Below are 7,740 nucleotides of genomic sequence, written 5' to 3'. Positions count from 1 at the left end.
CCACTAGCTTTCCCGAAGTCTATGAACGTGTCTATAATTGTTTTAATTTATTTTTCTGTCTGAAGTAAGAAAGTTGTGTCATCAGCGTATGCAAGTATTTTACTAGATACTGTGTTGGGTATCTGCAATCCTTTAATGAATTCGTTCTGCCTTTTGATTTCTAATAATGGTTCTATGATAAGTATATACAATAGTGGGGATAGTGGACATCCTAGCCTAACAGAGTTCTCGATTTGTATTGGGTTGGTAATGGTGTTGTTTATAATTGGATGATTTAAATCCTATTCGTCTCAAATCACTGTCTTTGCAAGTGAAAGTGTTTGCGTTACTTAATGTTCTCCAATTATTTTTTTATTATTTTTTTTTCGCCCCATACATGCAATATACAGCGTCAGTTTACCTTGCATGTTCGCTTTTGTATTTATTGATTTAAGATGGTTTACTTATTCATAGATCGAATACAAAAAAAAAATCTGATTACAATGTATCTGTTCAAGAAACACCTGAAAATACAAATGTGTAATTAAATGATGTTTCAATGTAATTTTTTTCATCAGCGCGATAGACTGAGGAGTTTTGGGCTTTTAGGTAAAGCTGGAATAAATTTGGGATTACAAAAAAAAAATTGTTTAAATTAAAAGCAGCCGGAATGTTATGTTAAGTACCATTAGACTTTTTTTTTCGCCTCAGACACGTAATTTTTAGCGTCAGTTGTGTGTTCGCTTTAGTATTATAGTTTTCATCATCGGCTTGTGAGGACTGATACAGATTTACAATAGTAATATTTCTTTCTTACTTGTAGCCTGCTTTCATTCATTTAAGATGGTTTACTTATACATAGATCTAATACAAAACGTCTAAATGTAAAGAAAAAATAAAAATAAAAAACCAACCTGAAACTGAAAATGCAAATGTGTAATTAAATGATAATTCAAGGGATTTTTTTTCTCGGCGTGCGTGGTGGGCTGGGGGGACGGGGGTGGGGGGTGGGGTGGAATTTGGGTTTTTAAGTAGAGCTGAAAAGGGGATAGGCTCCCGAAAAAAACGGAGAAAAAAACTTTTTAAGTAATACGCCTTTTTCATTTATTTGTGTATGTATAAGTTAGGGTACTTAAGGAAAAATATTTGGATGTACCAGGGACTCTTCTGAAAATATGGTTGCCATGGAAACGGCGGCCATCTTGGAAAAACTACCTTTTGTGGAGTTCTAAAATTTCCTAAAGTAACATATAAACCGCCCATATAATCATTGATCTTTATTGTACTAACACCAATAGAGTCAGCTGGCTAATTTCTGTAACCAAAAAACAGCTAGAAATATTTTTTTCAAATTTTCAAAAAAATATGTGGTGAAATTCCATTGAATTTAGCATTATTTTCATTGGAATTTCGTCACACCAAACTTTGAAAATTAAAAAAAAATATTTCTAGAGTGATTTCTGTTACAAAAACTAGCCAGCTGACTCTATTAGCGTTAGTACAAGAAGGATCAATGGTTATATAGCCGATATTTATGTTAGTTTATGAAATTTTAGAACTCCAGAAAATGATGTTTTTTTCAAGATGGCCGCCGTTGCCATGGCAACCATATTTTCAAAAAAGTCCCTGATGCATGGAAATATTTTCCTTCAAGTACCCTAAGTTGGATATACACAAATGAATCAATAAAAGGTTTTACTTAAGAAGTTGGTTTTTTCTGGAGCCTACCCCCTTAAATGATCATTCAAGGGATTTTTTTTCTCGGCGTGCGTGGTGGGCTGGGGGGACGGGGGTGGGGGGTGGGGTGGAATTTGGGTTTTTAAGTAGAGCTGAAAAAAAAAATTGGGATTACCGAGAATTAAAAATATACACATTTTTAGCAATCGGAAAAGTTGTGTTATTACAATGAGACACATCAAAGCAAACATTCGTCCCTTTCAAACATCTATATGCAGTCCTCAAACATTTTTTTTTCTAGACTATTAGGCCAGGGGTCGGCAACCTGCGGCTCGCGAGCCGCATGCGGCTCTTTTGATATCAAGATGCGGCTCTCCAGCTCCTTGAACAAATACTAATAATCTTAATAAAAAAATAAAATATTTGAAATTAAAAAATTGTTAGTGGCTCTTTAAAACCAGGGACATTTTGAAAATTGTAACTTTTGGCTCTTCCGCTTCCAAAGGTTGCCGACCCCTGTATTAGGCACATCAAATAAAGCATACTTTTACTGAAATTTGACCTACTAACATTTTGTTGAAATTACAGTTACTTGAAAGCATTTTTTATATATAAAGCTATGGTGTAAATTTTAAAGAATTATTCAAATTTAAATTACATTTCTCAAATAATTGAAAAAGTTTTCCCTATGTCCATACCAAAAATAGTTTTACATTTATGATATTTATCAATTTAAAGGTGTATTTTCAAATGTTGTTTTACACTTAATGACTATATTAAATAACTTTGAGTGATTTCCCCTAACTAAGGGAAATAAAAATGTGGCGTCTTATACAACATTGTTGTCTACATTATTTTATTCAATTTTGTCTTATCCGCCAAATTTCCAGATCAATCTTGCACATACACAAATTTAACATGTTGAAGTGAGTAGAATATTTAGTTATACTTAACCGTATTAAATATTTGCGATTTTTTTCAGTTTGCTTGTAATAAATTTCACCAAGTGTATGATTTATCTATTAAATCTTTTTTTTTTTGTTTCATATGTCATCCGTATACATCCATAAATCTTCTATACATAAATAAAACAGTGCATATAAAACATATGTTTATAGTATGTTTACTATTATATGTAAGGTCTAAAATGTATTCGCTTGCTTCAGCACCAATGTGTAGTCAACTGGGAATTTATATTTAAACATTGTTTTTCTAGGTTTATCTCGGTCACGGAATCAATTATTGCAACAATATCGCCTATAGTTGCCTTGTATTTGTACACGTTTCTATTTTATAATCCAAATTGTGCAATGCATTGAAATAATAATGTTTAACTCTGAATGCGCCTCATTTAAATGGTTAATATTATATTGCATTTGAATAGTAATAATATCAGAAAAAAAGTGTTAACATCAGAGAAATCTTACCATTTTATGATGAAACAAAAGATAACATCAATATAATATATACCATACAAATATGTATTTTTTAAACCCCAACACTAAAAGTAATGCTTTTAAAAAGATCATCCCTCATATAAACTGGTCAAGCTTATGTATATTATATTGAAAAAATGAAGGCGAAAAAAAATCATCCATATGGTGAATAAAAGTGGTTGTTAGGTAAATCATTTCTTTAGAATGGAGTGGAGCTTGGAGAGGGTAGTTGAGGTAGTGTCCTTGCGTTGAGGTATCGTTTTCCCTAGGTTGCTTTGCTTTATTGTTTCATTGTGGTTTGAAAGAGAGTGAGGTTGTGTCGTAGGGGTGTTCTTGCGTAGTCGAGTAATTGAGTCGGGGGAGATGGCGTTAAATAATGTTTAATCTTCGTGATATTACTGTGTCGAGGATTGTAGATGTGAAAAATTTGAGCTTGGTCAAGTAGTTGAAATGGGCAAAGTGAAGCTGGTGATGAGTGTTTATTTTGGGTAAGTTGAGTAGTTGGTCTTTGAGAGATGAAAAGTTGATTTGCTGGTATTTGTGACGGAGCCTCTCACCTAAGATTTCTCCTAGGTGGATGTCGTCAGGCTGAAAAAATAGAAAATTTAAAATTAGCCACTCGTGCATTTGAAGCCACCCAATACAAGTACTGGGTGACTCATCTCGATGGAATGTGCATTTCAAGGGATGTGTGGGCGCAACCCGACAGCGATCGATGGTGAGATTTGCACTTGATTGACCACCTCTCGGCCCCGGCAGCCATCCCTAAAGGAGGCTGACAAACCAATTGACTAAGATTCATGTAGATCCATATCAGATACTACACTTTGATCTTAGCCAAAAGGCCGAGATGCGATCGTTACAAACATAATTATCTTTTTTTTTTTTTTTTTTTTTTTTTTTTTTTTTTTTTGTATTTATATTTAAAAAGACAAGATAGCAATAATTTTATTGACGCTGGATTAGTAGTTCGATCGTTAATACAAAATCAGGTACACAGTATATTACAAATTATATACCATCTTTGAATGGTTCTTATGCTTTAAAATACAAAAAAAAATAATTATATTTATAAATTAAAACATATCTCTTAAATAATGTATACGAACGTAAATGTTTTAATTAGAAAATAAAAAAAAACAATGTAATAAATGTATACCATATTTGCATTGTTTAGGTACACGTTAATCAACAAAAGAATCGGTAAGTTGTTTCCCTTATAAAATGTAAATTAAGTTACGTCCCATTGATTTATCATATTTAAAGAATATAATTCTAATATAAGTCTTTCTCTTAATTTGTGAGAGCAGCACAGAGATATGAGTCTGAACAATTTCATTTTATTTAATAAGAATGTGGAGTGTATATGGAATAATTACATCAAATAATAGCAACAATATTATTCATGTTTGCTTTGTTTATTTTCCTATTCATTTAATATGGAGTAGTTTCGACGTAATGTTTTAACGTTTGTTTTGTTGTCCGCGGTTCTTTTTTATTTAATTTTTGATTTAAAATGTTTTTGGGGGGATTTACATTCGTTCTTTATTTTGCAATTTTGATCACTTTTATCATTTAATTTTTCTTTTTCTTTTTTTTTTTTTTGTTTCTTCCGCTTTTTGATGATTTTTTGAGTTACAAAAACAGCTATGGTGTGGGTGCGATATAACATTTTCTCCATCTCTTCTGTTTTTCTGATATATTTTACAGCTAAGTAACGCTCTGGTTAGTTGTACGCTTGCAAGTATTGATGTATCTGCAGCTCCTGAAGCATAGTTTACGTTTGCTAGATCAGCAGCTTTAAAGAGAAGATGCATTTGTGTTGGTTCACATTCAGTTTAATAGCAATCACACAGCCATGTTAGTTCTGTGTTTATAATATCGTTTGTATTTGTTTTACGATCAAAATCAAATAATTTAATGACTTTGGTTGACATTTGGCAAAATGTATTTTAGTTTCCCCTCAGTTCTATATAGCGGTGGATAGCACTGTCACCTTGAGCTGCGGGTGTTGTCATTTACATTAAAGTAAATAACATGTATCGGTTTTTACATTTATATATATATTATATGTTATATTAGTATGATTTGATTCTGATCGAGATCCCCAATATATAGTGCTTTTATTTTTATTATATTTTGTTTTTACATTTATGATATATAACTGATAACTTTTCTAACTTATTGATGTATAGTCAGCTCCTGAAGCTAAAGCTACCTCTTGTAACTTTTCCAACACTAAAAACAGAATAGCAAGATCGTGTCATTCTTTTAGAATTCTTAGTTCTCATGAATAACCTCCAGTAATAAATCTACTATCTGTTCCACTTCAGTTGTATGACCCAATACTGTAAACTGGTACTCTAAAGGGACAATCAAAGAAAACTTCTACTCGCAGTAATGTTTCACTTTAATTTTTTTTTTGTTATTTCAAAGCCAAAAAAAATCAAAGAAAAATATGTTCATAAGCACAATATAATATGCAAATGATTTACACAAATAGTTTACATTAATCAAAATAAAAATCCTATTCGTTTTAAGGGTCACTAAAAGCTAGAAAAGATATGTTTAAAAACATATAGTGATACGTTTTGCACAAAACAATAAAAATAAACCGGCTGTACTAGTTAAAACCATAGGTGCAGGCTCATAAAATATCTTTCCTTTATTCTGATACAATGTAAGGATTTTTTTTTGCCTCAGACATATAATTTACAGCGTCAGTTAAACATACCGTGTTCGCTTTTAAATTACAGTTTTCATCATCGTCTTACGAGCACAGAAGAAGCTTTACAATAGTAATGTATAAACAAAATTGTTTTTTTTGTTTTTTTCGGCCTCAGACATATAGTTTACAGCGTCAGTTTACCATATCATGTTCGATTTTAAATTATAGTCTTCATCATCGGCTTACGAGCACTGATGCAGATTTACAATAGTAATGTATAAACAAAATTGTTTTTTGTTTTATTTTGCCTCAAATATGTAATTTACAGTGTCAAATGCCCTGCTATGTTCACTTAAGTATTAGTTTTTTTTTACTTCCGATGTCGACATATGCATTTGACAGCTACAGAAAAGGTCTTGTAATGTTTTATCGTTTGGTATTAATGACATCGGTCTTTGACATCTAGAGAAAAGGTATATAATGTTGTATTGCTTGGTATGATTTATGTGTGCCTATGTAATGTACTATTATTTAGTGACCTTATACAGATAGGCTGACAGAAAATGACGAAATAAAAGAACACAAGACAAGCTCTTTGAAAGGCTGGTCAATACCCGCTTGTTTTGGTTTTGGTCAAATAACAGACTGATAGACTCGTGTCAAGCGGGCTTTTGGTGGGGACGGCAGCCAGTGGACTCCGTTCTTCAGTTGATTAAGGAAATCACTGGCTGTTTCCACACAAAGGTCACCACCTATGTGCTGTCCTTCGATCTGAAACAGGCCTACTATAAGGTATGGAGATCCAAATTGATATTAAAACTCCGTCAAATGGGCGTGTGTAGCGGTGACCAACAGACTTTCTGTGTTAGGGAGAGTTAAGGAGACTTTTATTGTGCTGATAACCCCATCACTCATATGTATTAGTATTAATTTTCATTATCGATGTATCAGATAGTATGATCGACAAGCTAGAGAATAGGTCTTGTAATGTTTATTGTTTGGTATTAATTACATCGGTCTTTGACAGATAGAGAATAGGTATATAATGTTGTATTGTTTGGTATGATTGATATGTACCTATGTAATGTATTATTGTTTGGTGACCTTATACAGACAGTCTGACAGAAAAAGACAAAATCAAAGCAACACAAGACAACTAAAGACCCTCATAAATAAAAAGGTATTCGTTAATGTTTGGAACAATATTAAAACAATCTATGTCTATAGCAGTCCTCCCTCAGTTTTTTTTTTCTTTTTAATTTTTAATTTATCTATTTTAAACATTTAAGATAGTAATAATATTATATTTGGTAGTTTAACACAGCTTCAAAGAGATGAACATCAATTATATATATTATAGTAATAAAATGGAGATAGTGAAATGGCACAAGAACTAGACTAAAATAAGGTGTGCTACTCGTTTTATTTTTATTGTTTAGTTTACTATGCTCCATCCTCAGATGGGAGGTCAAAGGTTGATTTTGTAGCCACCCGTGGCCATAAATGGAATCGACCGTTGGAAAAGAGAGTCTGTTATTCCATTAAATGTTCGCCATTTTCTTCTTTCTTTTTCTATTAGCTTTCTCTTTAAAATCAAATAAATGTTCTCCAAAATTCAAATAATTTGAAGTTAGACCAAGATAACAGCGCAACACAATTTAAAGTTCAGTCCCAATCTATATGACAAATTATGTCACATCTTAAAATGGTTCTTACTATTTAATATACAAATAGAGTTTAATTATTATATTTGATAATCGAAATCAATCTCTTAAAAAAATACGACCTTTTCAGTTATTTTTAGAAATTTAAAATAATAATTTAACAGCTGTATATTATGTGTGTACTGCTTAGATAAACGTTAATAAAAAATATAATGAGAGAGTTATTTCCCTTATAGAAAGTGAAATACCTTAAGTCCCCTTAATTTATCAACCCTCAACAATAGTATTTTGATATATTTCCGTTTTCGATTCAATA

At 31.7% G+C, this 7,740-nt stretch overlaps 1 pseudogene; it reads right to left on the bottom strand.

Moving 5' to 3' along the window:
* Positions 1–3,862: 3,862 nt before the first annotated feature.
* LOC131935351 (uncharacterized) lies at positions 3,863–3,949 on the bottom strand (annotated as a pseudogene).
* Between the last annotated feature and the right edge of the window lie 3,791 nt (positions 3,950–7,740).

The sequence above is a fragment of the Physella acuta genome, unplaced genomic scaffold, assembly GCF_028476545.2.
Source record: "Physella acuta isolate Inbredline_101_S28 unplaced genomic scaffold, ASM2847654v3 ptg000142l, whole genome shotgun sequence".
In the NCBI taxonomy this organism is placed as follows: Eukaryota; Metazoa; Mollusca; class Gastropoda; family Physidae; genus Physella; species Physella acuta.
Note: the sequence above shows the minus strand (reverse complement) of the source record. Positions and strands in the feature narration are given on the sequence as shown.